The sequence below is a fragment of the Triturus cristatus genome, chromosome 4_1 (assembly GCF_964204655.1).
Source record: "Triturus cristatus chromosome 4_1, aTriCri1.1, whole genome shotgun sequence".
Classification (NCBI taxonomy): Eukaryota; Metazoa; Chordata; class Amphibia; order Caudata; family Salamandridae; genus Triturus; species Triturus cristatus.
This window is the reverse complement of record NC_140585.1, coordinates 1,152,500,967-1,152,518,620: the sequence shown is the minus strand read 5'-3', so window position 1 is coordinate 1,152,518,620 and position 17,654 is coordinate 1,152,500,967.

The window sequence follows — 17,654 nt, the reverse complement described above, 5'->3', positions numbered from 1 at the left end:
CAACACACAAATAAATACACTCAGTCACCCAAACAACTGTTTCCACATGCACTCTTAAACCCATACACCTAGTCAATCAACCATTCACACATCTATGCATAGAGTTACACACACCCCATCCAACCACACACAAACTCAGTGTCCCATACAAATACTCACCCAACTAATCAATAACTAATATACACACTCATGTAGTTAGTGACCAACTGATGCAGCATGTTATACAACAACAGAGACAGTGCTGCACACATTCACATAGTTTAGTTACTAATCCATGTATTAAGTGAGACACTTTTAATTACTCACTTAAAAAGACAGTCAGACAGCTGCTAAATCCTCCATCCAGACAGTTATATATCCACTCAATCTTCAATACAGTTTGGTATATATATAATACATATTTAAATTTCAAACTAAACCACATTCAGTGGGTGATGTCATCAGTGATGTCATCAGTGATGTCATTTGAGATGTCATCAGTGATGTCATCAGTGATGTCACTGACCATGTCATGAATGATGCAATATGTGACATCATCAGCAGTGCATTGCGGGCGTGTGAGTTATAGTTAGCAGAACTAACTATAACGGAGGGATTTCTATGGTTTTGTACGAGTGAAATGGCCAGCTAACTGTAACACCCCTGAAACCTATGTTTATTTTTGTGAATGTCTAAGGTTTTTTAAATGATAATTTCTAACTATAACGTCTCTGAAACCTATGTTTTTTTCAGTGAATTTCAAAGCTTTTTTAAATGCTAATTTCTAACTAGAACGTCTCTGAAAGCTATGTTTTTTTTCAGTTAATTGCAAAGGTTTTTAAATGCTAATTTGTAAGTGTGATAGTAGTTATACGTATTTTTTGTACTGATTTTCTACAGTTTTTTAACTGTTTATTTATAAATATTTTATTCATTAAATAACATTATAAACTTTTCAGAAAATTGCACACAAAAAAACTGAAATATTGATTCATTTTCTTGTTTTCTTTTTTTTATTTCAATATATTTATATTATATTCTTTAAAAAAATCCAATTTTTTTCGGAGTCGCGCACTCAAAGTGTACACATCACGGTGGGTGTGCGCATTCTAGCCGCCATTTTAGAAAAGTCATGAAGGATCCACGTATGGTGTGCGACGGCTGTGTGTTTATCATGTGATGTGCGCGATTGGTATGCGACCAGTCCGCGACTCCTGCTCCCATGCATTCGCGACACATGTGCATTATGGTACGAGATGTTTGCGCGGTTGCGGGTCCTGCGTGACATCATATACGTGCTGGGGCGCGCTGGGTGAGCGACTCACGCAAAAAAAAATTATGTTCCAAAGTGATATGTATGTGTCTTTAATATACATATTAGGGCAAGAGATTATGTAAGATATTCATAAAAATAATATATTTGTACTTATAATAAACTCATATTATTTTTTAATATATTTTTGCGAATTCGGGTGCGTGCATCATGAGTGCAGAAAACCAGGTCAGCAGAGCTTCTTTAGAGCCAGAGAACCAGGTCAGCTGAGCTGCTCTAGAGCCTAAGAACTAGGTCAGCAGAGCTGCTCTAGAGCCAGAGAGCCAGGTCAGCAGAGCTGCTGTAGAGCCAGAGAAACCAGATCAGCAGAGCTGCTTTAGAGGGAGAGAACCAGGTCTGGAGAGCTGCTTTAGAGCCAGAGAATCAGGCCAGCAGAGCTGCTTTAGAGCCAGAGAACCATGTCAGCAGAGCTGCTCTAGAGCCAGAGAACCAAGTCAGTAGAGCTGCTTTAGAGCCATAGAACCAGGTCAGCAGAGCTGCTCTAGAGCCAGAGAACCAGGTCAGCAGAGCTGCTGTAGAGCCAGAGAAACCAGGTCAGTAGAGCTGCTTTAGAGGGAGAGAACTAACCCTGGGCGTAGTTCGCGAAGTAGCACTACGCGAAGCTACGCAAAGTGCACTTCGCACTACGCAAGCTACGCGTAGCACTTCGCGAACTGCGTAGTACCCTGTTCGCACTGAGCAAGATGCTGTTTTCAATGATTGCACAGTGCGGACAAGCATCTGGCACTGTGCAATCATTGAAAACGTCATCTTGCACAGTGCGAGCTGTAGTTTTCTGCCGATTTTTACTCGAGCGGCAGCTTTCTGAATGCGGACTGGTAGTTTCTCATCGCGAGCGGTCGCGAGCATACGCGACCACTTGCAATGAGAAACCTGACCTCCCCGCGTTGAGAATCTCGCCGGGATGTTTATTTTCCATGCTCGCGTTCGGCAACTTGATGTTGCTGATCACGAACAAGGAAAAAGTCTTGCCGGGATGTCATTTTGCTTGCTCGCGGCCGCCAACTTGATGTTGAGGATCGCGAGCAAGCAAAAATGACCGCTGCACTACGCAACGCTACACTACGCATGTTTGCACTGTGCTACGTGCAATTCGCGTAGTGCGAAGTAGCGCAAACTTCTCAAACTACGCGAGCGGAGCGTAGTGCTTTGGCCAGGCTTAGAGAGCACCATGTCAGCAGAGTTGCTCTAGAGGGAGAGAACCAGGTCAGCAGAGCTGCTCTAGAGCCAGAGAACCATGTCAGCAGAACTGCTTTAGAGCCACAGAACCGAGTCAGCAGAGCTGCTTTAGAGCCAGAAAACCAGGTCAGCAGAGCTGTTGTAGAGCCAGAGAACCAGATCAGCAGAGCTGCTCTGTAGCTTAAGAACTAGGTCAGCAGAGCTGCCCCTGCTTTAACTAATATTTGCAACGTTATGTTCACTACTGGCTCAAATCCCTCAGTGTGGAAAGAGGCTATCATCAAGCCTCTTCTAAAAAAACCTACCCTTGACCCTTTTCTTCCATCTAGTTACAGACCTATTGCATGTCTCCCCTTCCCAGCAAAAATATTTGAAAAAGCTATGAATATTCAACTTTCTAAATTCATAGACGATAACAACTTACTGGATGAATCCGAATTTGGGTTTAGGCAGGGACATGGCACTGAAACCGCTTTAATAAAAGCAGCAGATGAAATAAGATTTACTCTGGACAAAGGAGGAGCGACAGTATTAATACAGCTAGATCTATCTGCTGCCTTCGACACGGTCGATCATGCCACCCTGATCGATCGTGTCTCAGCAATAGGCATTCAGAACAAGGCCAAAGAACTCCTCGCCTCCTTTTTGGCCAACCGCTCACAGGCAGTAAAAATGGGCCCTTTTACTTCCCATACCTTCACCCTTCCTTGTGGAGTACCACAGGGCTCCTCGCTAAGTCCGACCCTATTTAATATATATGTTTCGGACTTGGCGAGGGTGATCAAGTCCTACGGCATTGCCCTCACGACCTATGCCGACGATACCCAATTGGTCCTATCCGTACACGATGACGGATTGACAGTTGCTGCAAACTTTCAGAAAGGAATGCTTGCAATTAGTTCCTGGATGACATCAAACTGTCTCAAATTAAACTCCGATAAGACCGAGGTGATGACATTCGGGAAAATGGAACCTACCTGGTCCCCTCGATGGTGGCCTACTGAAATGGGTCCTCCACCTAAACCTGTCACCAAGGTTCGTAACCTAGGTGTTATTTTCGATAACAAACTGACTTTTCACCATCATGTCAACTCTGTTGTTTCCGCTTCCTTTTTCACTCTGAAAAAAATCAAAAAACTACTTCCTTACCTTCCCATTTCAGCTGGTAAAACTCTAATAAGCACTTTGGTTTTCTCCAAAACAGACTATTGCAATGCCCTCCTTCTTAACGCCCAGGAAAAAGTTCTTAACAGGCTTCAGTTAGTACAGAATGCCTCAGCCAGAATTCTACTGGGCATTCCTAAGTTCACCTCCAGTGCCCCATATATTCAACAGCTTCATTGGCTTCCCGTGAGGAACCAGACAAAATTTAAGGCACTGTGTATTGCCTATAAAGCCATCAATAACCTAGGCCCACAATTTCTCAAAAATGCCCTCTGTCCACTAGAAAATCCAAGAACCCTTCGTTCCTCCACAGCTCATTTGCTTAGAGTCCAACGAACAAAAAAGGTCAACTGGGGAGACAGATGCTTCGTGATTTCCACAGCCAAACTTTGGAACACTCTCCCCCTCTCCGTTAAAACTGCCCCAACGCTTATTAGCTTCAGGAAAAAGTTGAAAACCTGGCTTTTCCCACTTTAAAATCTGTCATTGCTATTGTTCCGTTTACAGAGCGCCAAGACACCTCCGGGTATTCGTGCGCTATAAAAATCGCCAAAAACATAAACATAAACTCTAGTGCCAGAGAACCAGGTCAGCAGACCTGCTGTAGAGCCAGAGAAACCAGGTCAGCAGAGCTGCTTTAGAGAGAGAGAACCAGGCCAGCAGAGCTGTTTTAGAGCCAGAGAACCAGGTCAGCAGAGCTGCTCTAGCTGACACTGACTGACACTGACTGACTGACACCTACTGACTGAAGGTGACTGATTGACACTGACTGACACTGATTGACTGACACTGACACTGACTGACACTGATTGACTGAAACTGACTGACTAACACTGATTGACTGACACTGACTGACACTGACTGACACTGATTGACTGACACTGACTGTGACTGACACTGACTGACACTGATTGACTGACACTGACTGACTGACACTGACTGACACTGACTGACTACTCTCTACTACTCTACTACTCACTCTCTACTACTCTCTACTATTCTCTCTCTATTACCTCTCTACTACTCACTCTCTGCTACTCTCAACTACTCACTCTCTACTACTCTACTACTCTCTACTACTCACTCGCTACTACTCATACTCTACTACTCACTCTCTACTACTCTCTACTACTCACTCTCTACTACTCACTCGCTACTACTCTCTACTACTCACTCTCTTCTACTCACTCTCTACTACTCACTACTACTCTCTACTACTCACTCTCTACTACTACTCTCTTTACTACTCACTCTCTACTGCTCTCTACTATTCACTCTCTACTACTCACTCTCTACTACTTTCTACTACTCACTCTACTACTTTCTACTCTCTCTACCACTCACTCTCTACTACGCTACTACTCACTCTCTCCTCCTCTCTACTACTCTCTCTCTACTACTCACTCTCAACTACTCACTCTCTACTACTCACTCTCTACTACTCCCTACTACTCACTCTCTACTACTCACTCGCTACTACTCCCTACTACTCACTCTCTACTACTCACTCTCTACTACTCTCTCTCTAATCTCTACTACTAATCTCTACTATTCACTCTCTATTACTCACTCCCTACTACTCTCTACTACTCACTCTACTGCACTCTACTACTCCCTACCACTCACTCTCTACTACTCTACTACTCACTCTCTACTACTCTCTCTCTACTACTCACTCTCTACTACTCACTCTACTACTCTCTACTACTCACTCTCTACTACTCTCTCTCTACTATTCACTCTCTACTACTCACTCTACTACTCTCTACTACTCACTCTCTACTACTCTCTACTACTCACTCTGTACTACTCACTCTCTACTACCCGCTCTCTACTACTCACTCTCCACTACTCACTCTCTACTACTCGCTCTCTACTACTCTCTACTACTCACTCTCTACTACTCTCTATACTACTCACCTCTACTATTCTCTCTGAAGGAGAACAGTACAGTGTCGCATGCAGGCGTTTCAACAGATCTAAACCAAGCAGATTCTCATTACAACCGGTTGTTAGAATAAGGGGTGCTTCTAGTTCGCATGGCCCAACAGAGATTGGCAAAGGACTAGAAACAGGATTGTGAACAGGGGCGCCTGAGAAACCTACTGAAGTGTTCGTTAAGCCAGACAAAGGTGCGCCAGGGAGTTTCGCATGCATAATTGAACTTTTTGCCGCACCAGTATCCAACAGAAACGGTTCGACCACGCCTGATGTAACTACTGCGACATAAGGTCCACTCTGATCAACTGGAACTGATACTACTCCCTCTCTTTGCCTGTGGCTGTCCTAGTACTCGCTTCTCTGAATCTCCTCATTATGATCATAATAATCTTCAACATGATACTGTGGAGATCTACCTGCTTGCGCAGATTGTGCATTTCGCTGATCGAAATAATTCGATTGGCGATCGGCCTGTGGTGTCATAGTACCACGTCCTCTACCTCTAGGAGTTTGCATAGATCCAACAGTACCTCTCTGAGCTGGGACACCACTAGTCTGTGCGTGCAGTACCGGACACTCATTCTTATAATGGCCCTCCTTTTTACAATAGGCACACTGATTCCATGCTAACTGTTGTCGGGAAAAACCATAATTAAATCTTTGGGACGTCCCTTGCTGGAATTGTGGCTGTTGCTGAAACTGGGGTCGCTGCTGTGAATCTGACTGATTCGAACGAGGCGGATACGCCTGTTGCAAAAGAACTTTAGTCTTTAAATCTTTTGTTTTCTTTTCTGACTTTTCCTTCTCTTCTTTCTCTCTATTCTCGTAATACTGAGCAGTTGCAAGTATGTGTGCTGTCGTCGACACTGCCCATGCACTTTCAGAATCCTTTAACTTGTTACTAAGTTCAGGTAGTAAATTAAACACAAACTTGTCGACAAACAATCTCTGGCCTCCTTCAGTACTCATATCTTGCCCACTGTGGTCTACGAAGGTCTCTTCAAATCTAGTGAAAAAGTCAGAGACGCTTTCGTCCTTCTTTTGTTTGCATGCCGATAGTTTATCCCAATTGACTCGTAACGCTGGCATCAGCGTTTTCATCAGATTAATTATTCTGCCAGGCAAGGCAGCAATCAGAGGTTCAGGTTTAGCACCGCCAACTTGTTGCGCATCTGCTGCTACAATAACTGGCCAATCACCTCCTAAGGCGACTGGGTGGTTCTCTTGCCGAATCTTGGCCCATATAGGCTGTGGCACTACATTACCAAATAACATTTCAATGTCTGCCAAATTCATGATGCACGCTTGAACTGTCTGCGTTAACTCTTTGTAATAACCAGCAGGATTTTTACGTGGGTCTGGTAACGCTTGTTTTACTGCTAACACTTCGGCCCGTTTCCAAGGGATGTGTATCCACACTCTCTGGAAATGTGCCGGGGCAGCTACAATATTATTAGCCCCATCAGCTTGAACTGCATCACGCCATATCGGCGGAACTTCCCTCATCGGATATTGACCTCGTTTTTTCCTAGTAGTAATCGGTGAACCATCAGGGTCTCTTGTCGCTCGAAGAGGGGAATCATCCCTATGAGCTAAATTCAGTTCTATCGCTCCCCTTACTTCTGAACCTATCACCATTCCTGCGGCAAACTTCTGTTGAATATTTATCAAATCAGAGGGGACGGAATCTATGTCATCATCTTCCCATTCTTCACGCACAAGAGAACACATCACGTCAAAAACATAACGTTGAGTAGGTTCATTCCATTGCATAAAAGTATCTAACACTCTTTGTGCATCATACTTCATAGCTTTCGACATCCACCTAAGAGCTGTCGAATCTAACATGTCTCGTTCCTGAGGACCAGGAAGCTGGCTACGTCTCTGTATAGAGTCAGAAACGGGGGTCCCAATTAAAGACCTGTAGAGAGGAGTTAAGATATTAGTTACAGAGTCGGTTATTTTCCGACGAACGGAAAGCGGAGTCAGAATGTTCACAGGGTTCGGGGATAGGGCAGCTGGAGCAGATGAAATAGTAAGGGTAGGAGTAGCAGGTAAAGCAGTTTGCGAAACGACAGGCAAAGGCGGAGCAGGCGACCCAGGAAGAGGGGGTGCCGAAGGAACATTAACCACGGGAAGGACAGGAGCTGGAATCAAAGGAAGTGGAGCAACTATTCCAGGCTGACCAGCAGCTGGCTGTACAACAGGTAGTAACTGTGGTACTGTAATACCCTGTGCATACGGTGGAGGTGAATTCAACAGGTAAGACAACAGAGGATCCTTCTCATGATCCTCCATCGGCTTAGTAGGACAAGATGGCAATACAGGGTAACATTTATCAATTGCCAAATTATATTTTCTATTCGCCATCTCCATTGCTTTCTCAGTCTCGTTGACATGCAGCTGCCTAGCAGACTCCATTAAAGTCAACCCTTTCTCTTTCTGTTCTTTCTTCGTCTTCCTAATTTCTCTCTGTTTGGCTTCTTTACGCCATACGCGAAAAGAATCAAACATTGCCGGCCGGGCTTTTCTCTTAAACAACTTCTTTTCTAGATTGTCTAGAATTTCGGTTTCGAAGCTACCATGCGGTGGCCAACTAAGGACACCATCTTTTCTGGTATACCGGACCCATACTTCATTATACGTAATAGGACCAACAACATGTTTAGAATAGAGCTCATATGTAGGAGTTCCAATCGGAGGAACCGAACACGAATCCTCCAACCGGGAATCCTCGTTGCAACGTAACCAGGACAGGAAACAATTACTACTGGTAGTCATGACAAACAAAGACAAATTCCAACCAAAATGCGCAAAGAACTTAGGCCTACCAAAATGAACTAATACCAAAACAAAGATTATCTAAACAAGAGCAACCAATGATAATCTACGAATAAACCAGAGCAACAAGGAACAACCAAACTGAACGTAACCCACTTAATACTTAACTGAAATGTGGAAGACGTCACCAAGGAGAACCCGTCTACGTCTCGCCGCACTAAGGTCTGCACCTCGGGTCCAAGACAGGGCGACAGTCAGGGCAGCGGTCCTCTGTAGCCGTCTGGAACGGGAACCCTCGTGGAAGAGATCGTCGGGCCACTTTTACGACATGCAGGGATCGATGAAGCGGGGTACCTCCCTCCGGAATCTTCACACGAAACTTCTCGAACTTTTCAGGCTTTGGACCGGTACCGGATGACGTCGCCCCACGTTGGGCGCCAATTTGAGGTTCTGGACTTTTAAGAGTCCAGAGGTGTCAGGGAAACAACACCCAAAGACCCCTGAGTTCCTCCTGTCTCGGTGCACAAATAAACAGAGACACGGGCTTCTCGATGGTGGCGTCAAAGACCAAGGTTTATTTACTGCAGGGACACAGAAGTCATAGGAACCACACAGAGGCAGAATCTACGAGACTGTTCAAATTGCATTAAGTGGGTTGTTCTTTAAATACACGCAAAATGTCTTTAGGCTACATTACACGAATATTTCTCATGCCCAACCCGGTATCCCAAACAAACAGTAAATAGACATCAAACAATAATTAATCGTAGGATTTCGGTATTCGATCAGATTCCCTTGACAGTTTTCCATTCTTTGTCCGAACCTCCCCATCATAAAAATCGTAACCTCCCCATTGTAAAAGCCCAGAAGGAGAGGAGCAGAGCCAGGTGCAAAGGATTGAAAAGTAGGATAAGAGGTGTTTATGGATCATAAACGGGCATGGCTACCGTCTTCGGCCTTTCAGTCAGGACAACGGACACGAGAACCAGTATAGCAGGACTGGCCTCAGGCAGGGGAGGCAGCTTGATTCTGCCTAGTCATGTAGCGTCAGCCTTTCTCGGGGCTCGGGCTTACGTGTCCTTAACAAGGTGACTCTGCCGGGGTCATCGCCCGTTCATTGACTATGTGAGGGCAAGAAACAAAATGGATGCCGTAACTAAAATGGATGCCATGACTTTACAACAGAATGCCCTATTTCTCAGTGAATTCATGCTAGTTGCGTAGCGAAAACACTGTTATGCATATAATGGATCATTTGCGGTTCATTGGTACCAAAATCATGTCAGTACTACGATACCGAATTCACGGGTTCGGATCGCTACAGAACCTCACTAGTGAGCAGTAGCTTTACTACAGTGATCTAATGAGCAACTAGAGTGCTACCATTCAGAATTTATGGAAAATGTGTGACACATCTGAATGCCTTCTTGATGGAATCAAAGTAAACAAGCATTGAAAAGGCAATAGGTCTCGCCCTCGTTTAAGTTAAAGCAATTCTGTTTGTAATTAGGTGGCTTTTTAGCTTTGCTTGTATTAGAGTTTTTCAAACGTTCATGTACATACCATGCATATGTATGTATATATGTATATGTATATGTTTGCATGCATTTATATTTATATAGATATGCAGATTATATGTATATGTTTATATATGTATATATATATATATATACACACATACATATATATAAATGCATATGCATATATATGCATATATATATGTGCATATGTGTGCATGTACAGAGGTAGAGGGGTAGAGGTGTATAGGTAGAGGTGTAGAGGTAGAGAGGTAGAGATAGAGAGGTAGAGCAGTAGAGAGAGAGGTACAGAGAGGTAGAGAGGTAGAGAGTAGAGAGCGAGTAGTAGAGAGTAGAGAGTGAGTAGTAGAGAGTAGTAGAGAAAGTATCAGAGAGTGAGTAGTAGAGAGTAGTAGAGTGAGTAGTAGAGAGTGAGTATTAGAGAGTGAGTATTAGAGAGTGAGTAGTAGAGAGTAGTAGAGAGTGAGTAGTAGAGTGAGTAGTAGAGAGTAGTAGAGAGTAGTAGAGAGTGAGTAGCAGAGAGAGAGTATTAGAGAGTAGTAGAGAGTGAGTAGCAGAGTGAGTAGTAGAGAGTAGTAGAGAGAGAGTAGTAGAGAGTGAGTAGTAGAGAGTGAGTAGTAGAGAGTAGTAGAGAGAGAGTAGTAGAAAGTGAGTAGTAGTAGTAGAGAGTGAGTAGTAGAGAGTAGTAGAGAGTGAGTAGTAGAGAGAGTAGTAGAGAGTAGTAGAGTAGTAGAGAGTGAGTAGTAGAGAGTGAGTAGTGGAGTAGTAGATAGTGAGTAGTAGAGAGTAGTAGAGAATGAGTAGTAGAGTGAGTACTAGAGAGTAGTAGAGAGCGAGTAGCAGAGAGCAAGTAGTAGAGAGTGTGTAGTAGAGAGTGAGTAGTAGAGAGTAGTAGAGAGTGAGTAGTAGAGAGAGAGTAGTAGAGAGAGTAGTAGAGAGTAGTTGAGAGCGAGTAGTAGAGAATGAGTAGTGGAGAGTGAGCAGTAGAGAGTAATAGAGAGTGAGTAGTAGAGAGTGAGTAGTAGAGAGTAGTAGAGAGTGAGTAGTAGAGAGTAGTAGAGTGAGTAGTAGAGAGTGAGTAGTAGAGAGAGTAGTAGAGAGTGAGTAGTAGAGTAGTAGAGAGTGAGTGGTAGAGGGTAGGAGAGAGTAGTAGAGTGAGTGGTAGAGAATAGTAGAGAGTGAATAGTAGAGCGAGTAGTAGAGAGTAGTAGAGTAGTAGCGAGTGAGTAGTAGAGAGTGAGTAGCAGAGAGAGTAGTAGAGAGTAGTAGAGAGTGAGTAGTAGAGAGTGAATAGTAGAGAGTAGTAGAGAGCGAATAGTAGAGGGTGAGTAGGGGAGAGTGAGTAGTAGAGAGCGAGTAGTAGAGAGTGAGTACTAGAGAGTGAATAGTAGAGAGTGAGTAGTAGAGAGAGAGTAGTAGAGAGTGAGTAGTAGAGAGTAGTAGAGTGAGTAGTAGAGAGTGAGTAGTAGAGAATAATAGAGAGAGAGTAGTAGAGAGTGAGTAGTAGAGAGAGAGTAGTAGAGTAGTAGAGAGTGAGTGGTAGAGAGCAGCAGAGAGTGGTAGAGTGAGTAGTAGAGAGTAGTAGAGAGTGAGTAGTAGAGAGTGAATCGTAGAGAGTAGTAGTAGAGAGTAGTAGAGAGAGAGAGTAGTAGAGAGTGTAGTAGAGAGTGAGTAGTAGAGAGTAGGAGTGAGTGAGTAGTAGAGAGTAGTAGAGAGTGAGTAGTAGAGTAGTAGAGAGTGAGTGGTAGAGAGTAGTCGAAAGTAGTAGAGTGAGTAGTAGAGAGTGAGTAGTAGAGAGTGAATAGTAGAGAGTAGTAGAGAGTCAGTAGTAGAGTAGTAGAGAGTAGTCAGTCAGTGTCAGTCAGTGTCAGTCAGTGTCAGTCAGTCAGTGTCAGTCAGTCAGTCAGTGTCAGTCAATCAGTGTCAGTCAATCAGTGTCAGTCAGTCAGTGGCAGTCAATCAGTGTCAGTCAGTGTCAATCAGTGTCAGTCAGTGTCACTCAGTCAGTGTCAGTCAATCAGTGTCAGTGTCAGTCAATCTGTGTCAGTCAGTGTCAATCAGTCCGTGTCAGTCAGTCAGTGTCAGTCAGTCAGTGTCAGCTAGAGCAGCTCTGCTGACCTGGTTCTCTGGCTCTAAAGCAGCTCGGCTGACCTGGTTCTCTCTCTCTAAAGCAGCTCTGCTGACCTGGTTTCTCTGGCTCTACAGCAGGTCAGCTGACCTGGTTCTCTGGCTTTAGAGCAGCTCTGCCGACCTAGTTCTTATGCTACAGAGCAGCTCTGCTGATCTAGTTCTCTGGCTCTACAACAGCTCTGCTGACCTGATTCTCTGGCTCTAAAGCAGCTCCGCTGACCCAGTTCTATGGCTCTGAAGCAGTTCTGCTGACATGGTTCTCTGGTTCTAGCGCAGCTCTGCTGACCTGGTTCTCTCCCTCTAAAGCAGCTCTACTGACCTGGTTTCTCTGGCTCTGCAGCAGCTCTGCAGACCTGGTTCTCTGGCTCTACAGCAGCTCTGTTGACCTGGTTCTTAGGCTCTAGAGCAGCTCTACTGACCTGGTTCTCTGGCTCTAAAGCAGCTCTACTGACCTGGTTCTATGGCTCTAAAGCAGCTCTGCTGATTTGGTTCTCTGGCTCTATAGTAGCTCTGATGACCTGGTTCTCTGGCTCTAAAGCAGCTCTGCTAACCTGGTTCTCTGGCTCTAAAGCATCTCTGCTGGCCTGGTTCTCTGGCTCTAAAGCAGCTCTGCTGACCTGGTTCTCTCCCTCTAAAGCAGCTCTGCTGACCTAGTTTCTCTGGCTCTACAGCAACTCTGCTGACCTGGTTCTGTGGCTCTAGAGCAGCTCTGCTGACGGAGGGGCATATCAACAACAACCGGCGATAATTATCGCTGAGCGCACTTAGCGCTAGGATAATTATCGCCGGCTAGCGCCGATTTTTATCGCTGAGATAGCGTGCTATTAGCAATGCTTATCTCCTCAGCGATAAAAATCCTAATGCTAACTGGTTAACGTGAGATTATCGCTGGATAACCCAGCGATAATCTCACGTTAGCTAGTTGATAGGGACTCACAAACTTAGCCATGATATCCACCTTTCATAGGATATCATGGCAAGTCAGTCCTGAAGCAGGCGTAAGGAAAGTAGCGATAACAGGGGTTATCGCTACTTTTCCTGACGCTATGCTTCATAGCGTTAGGCTTGCTGATAGGAGAAATGTCGCTTAGCGACATTTCTCCTGTCATGCCAGGTCAGGAACGCCCACTTTGCATCTCATTAGAGATGCAAAGCTGGGCGTTACGAATCCTGACGCTAAAGCAAGGTTTCACGCGTCAGCGTGACCTTGCTAATTAGGCGATAAAAATATCGCCGCTTTTCGGCCAAAAACGGCCGCAAAAGCGGCGATAATTTTTTATCGCCTGCTTGTTGATATGCCCCCTAGTTCATAGGCTCTAGAGCAGCTCTACTGACCTGGTTCTCTGGCTCTACAGCAGCTCTGCTGACCTGGTTTTCTGCACTCACGATGTACGCACCCGACTTCGCGAAAATATATTTAAAAATAATATAAGTTTATTATAAGTACAAATATATTATTTTGATGAATATCTTACATAATCTATTGCCTTAATATGTATATTAAAGACACATACATATCATTTTGGAACATAATTATTTTTTGCGGGACTCGCGCACCCAGCGTGCCCCAGCACGTATATGATGTTACGCGGGACCCGCAACCACGCAAACATCTCGTACCGTAATGTGCATGTGTCGCGAATGCGCGGGAGCAGGAGTCGCAGACTGGTCGCATACCAATCGCGGATATCACGTGATATTAAATGTATATGATGTAACTGAAAAACACACAGCCGTCGCACACCATACGCGGATCCTTCATGACTTTTCTAAAATGGCGGCTAGAATGCGCGCACCCACCGTGATGTGTACACTTTGAGTGCGTGACTCCAAAAAAAAATGGATTTTTAAAAAAAGAAAATAATATAAATATATTAAAATAAAAAATGAAAACAAGAAAATTAATCAATATTTCAGTTTTAATAAAAAAAAAAAATTTTGTTGCAATTTTCAGCAAAATATATAATGTTATTTAATGAATAAAATATTTATAAATAAACAGTTAAAAAACGGTAGAAAATCAGTACAAAAAATAGATATAACTACTATCACACTTAAAAGTTAGCATTTAAAAAACCTGTGAAATTCACTGGAAAAAAACATAGGTTTCAGAGACGGTATAGTTAGAAATTAGCATTTAAAAAACCTTAGAAATTCACAGAAAAAAACATAGGTTTCAGGGGTATTATAGTTAGCTGCACATTTCACTCATACAAAACCATAGAAATTCCTCCGTTATAGTTAGTTCTGCTAACTTTAACTCACACGCCCACAATGCACTGCTGATGATGTCACATATTGCATCATTCATGACATGGTCAGTGACATCACTGATGACATCTCAAATGACATCACTGATGGCATCATCCACTTGACAAACTGATATACCTCATCATACACTAGTATAACCTTTCATCACTCACTGTAAAATACAGAGTACCATATTTGAAACCATTGACACACCAATACCAGTTACTACATACCCACTCACTGATTCCTAAGTCTACACACACAACTACCCATTCAACAACAGAATCATCTATACATGCAGTCATTAATTAATAGAACACTATCAAATGCACTTATACACATATATAGACATTGACACATCAGCAGTCATCTTAGTCGGTTATGCAGTCATCCTACTCACTCATGAAAAAAATGTATCGCACTTAAATTTACTCATTTACACAATTATCCAACAACACCTCATTTATTCAAACACATAGTAACTCATCGTTAATATGTTAAAAAAGCACCATCACAATTATACACTCATTCATATAGTTACTCTCACAATCACTGACTCTTACACATACTTATTTATATACACCAACTCTCACATACAATGCCTTTTAGTTTTTTACTTTGTTGAAGATGTACAACTAAACATATATTCGCTCACCAACACACAAATAAATACACTCAGTCACCCAAACAACTGTTTCCACATGCACTCTTAAACCCATACACCTAGTCAATCAACCATTCACACATCTATGCATAGAGTTACACACACCCCATCCAACCACACACAAACTCAGTGTCCCATACAAATACTCACCCAACTAATCAATAACTAATATACACACTCATGTAGTTAGTGACCAACTGATGCAGCATGTTATACAACAACAGAGACAGTGCTGCACACATTCACATAGTTTAGTTACTAATCCATGTATTAAGTGAGACACTTTTAATTACTCACTTAAAAAGACAGTCAGACAGCTGCTAAATCCTCCATCCAGACAGTTATATATCCACTCAATCTTCAATACAGATTGGTATATATATAATACATATTTAAATTTCAAACTAAACCACATTCAGTGGGTGATGTCATCAGTGATGTCATCAGTGATGTCATTTGAGATGTCATCAGTGATGTCATCAGTGATGTCACTGACCATGTCATGAATGATGCAATATGTGACATCATCAGCAGTGCATTGCGGGCGTGTGAGTTATAGTTAGCAGAACTAACTATAACGGAGGGATTTCTATGGTTTTGTACGAGTGAAATGGCCAGCTAACTGTAACACCCCTGAAACCTATGTTTATTTTTGTGAATGTCTAAGGTTTTTTAAATGATAATTTCTAACTATAACGTCTCTGAAACCTATGTTTTTTTCAGTGAATTTCAAAGCTTTTTTAAATGCTAATTTCTAACTAGAACGTCTCTGAAAGCTATGTTTTTTTTCAGTTAATTGCAAAGGTTTTTAAATGCTAATTTGTAAGTGTGATAGTAGTTATACGTATTTTTTGTACTGATTTTCTACAGTTTTTTAACTGTTTATTTATAAGTATTTTATTCATTAAATAACATTATAAACTTTTCAGAAAATTGCACACAAAAAAACTGAAATATTGATTCATTTTCTTGTTTTCTTTTTTTTATTTCAATATATTTATATTATATTCTTTAAAAAAATCCAATTTTTTTCGGAGTCGCGCACTCAAAGTGTACACATCACGGTGGGTGTGCGCATTCTAGCCGCCATTTTAGAAAAGTCATGAAGGATCCACGTATGGTGTGCGACGGCTGTGTGTTTATCATGTGATGTGCGCGATTGGTATGCGACCAGTCCGCGACTCCTGCTCCCGTGCATTCGCGACACATGTGCATTATGGTACGAGATGTTTGCGCGGTTGCGGGTCCTACGTGACATCATATACGTGCTGGGGCGCGCTGGGTGAGCGACTCACGCAAAAAAAAATTATGTTCCAAAGTGATATGTATGTGTCTTTAATATACATATTAGGGCAAGAGATTATGTAAGATATTCATAAAAATAATATATTTGTACTTATAATAAACTCATATTATTTTTTAATATATTTTTGCGAATTCGGGTGCGTGCATCATGAGTGCAGAAAACCAGGTCAGCAGAGCTTCTTTAGAGCCAGAGAACCAGGTCAGCTGAGCTGCTCTAGAGCCTAAGAACTAGGTCAGCAGAGCTGCTCTAGAGCCAGAGAGCCAGGTCAGCAGAGCTGCTGTAGAGCCAGAGAAACCAGATCAGCAGAGCTGCTTTAGAGGGAGAGAACCAGGTCTGGAGAGCTGCTTTAGAGCCAGAGAATCAGGCCAGCAGAGCTGCTTTAGAGCCAGAGAACCATGTCAGCAGAGCTGCTCTAGAGCCAGAGAACCAAGTCAGTAGAGCTGCTTTAGAGCCATAGAACCAGGTCAGCAGAGCTGCTCTAGAGCCAGAGAACCAGGTCAGCAGAGCTGCTGTAGAGCCAGAGAAACCAGGTCAGTAGAGCTGCTTTAGAGGGAGAGAACTAACCCTGGGCGTAGTTCGCGAAGTAGCACTACGCGAAGCTACGCAAAGTGCACTTCGCACTACGCAAGCTACGCGTAGCACTTCGCGAACTGCGTAGTACCCTGTTCGCACTGAGCAAGATGCTGTTTTCAATGATTGCACAGTGCGGACAAGCATCTGGCACTGTGCAATCATTGAAAACATCATCTTGCACAGTGCGAGCTGTAGTTTTCTGCCGATTTTTACTCGAGCGGCAGCTTTCTGAATGCGGACTGGTAGTTTCTCATCGCGAGCGGTCGCGAGCATACGCGACCACTTGCAATGAGAAACCTGACCTCCCCGCGTTGAGAATCTCGCCGGGATGTTTATTTTCCATGCTCGCGTTCGGCAACTTGATGTTGCTGATCACGAACAAGGAAAAAGTCTTGCCGGGATGTCATTTTGCTTGCTCGCGGCCGCCAACTTGATGTTGAGGATCGCGAGCAAGCAAAAATGACCGCTGCACTACGCAACGCTACACTACGCATGTTTGCACTGTGCTACGTGCAATTCGCGTAGTGCGAAGTAGCGCAAACTTCTCAAACTACGCGAGCGGAGCGTAGTGCTTTGGCCAGGCTTAGAGAGCACCATGTCAGCAGAGTTGCTCTAGAGGGAGAGAACCAGGTCAGCAGAGCTGCTCTAGAGCCAGAGAACCATGTCAGCAGAACTGCTTTAGAGCCACAGAACCGAGTCAGCAGAGCTGCTTTAGAGCCAGAAAACCAGGTCAGCAGAGCTGTTGTAGAGCCAGAGAACCAGATCAGCAGAGCTGCTCTGTAGCTTAAGAACTAGGTCAGCAGAGCTGCCCCTGCT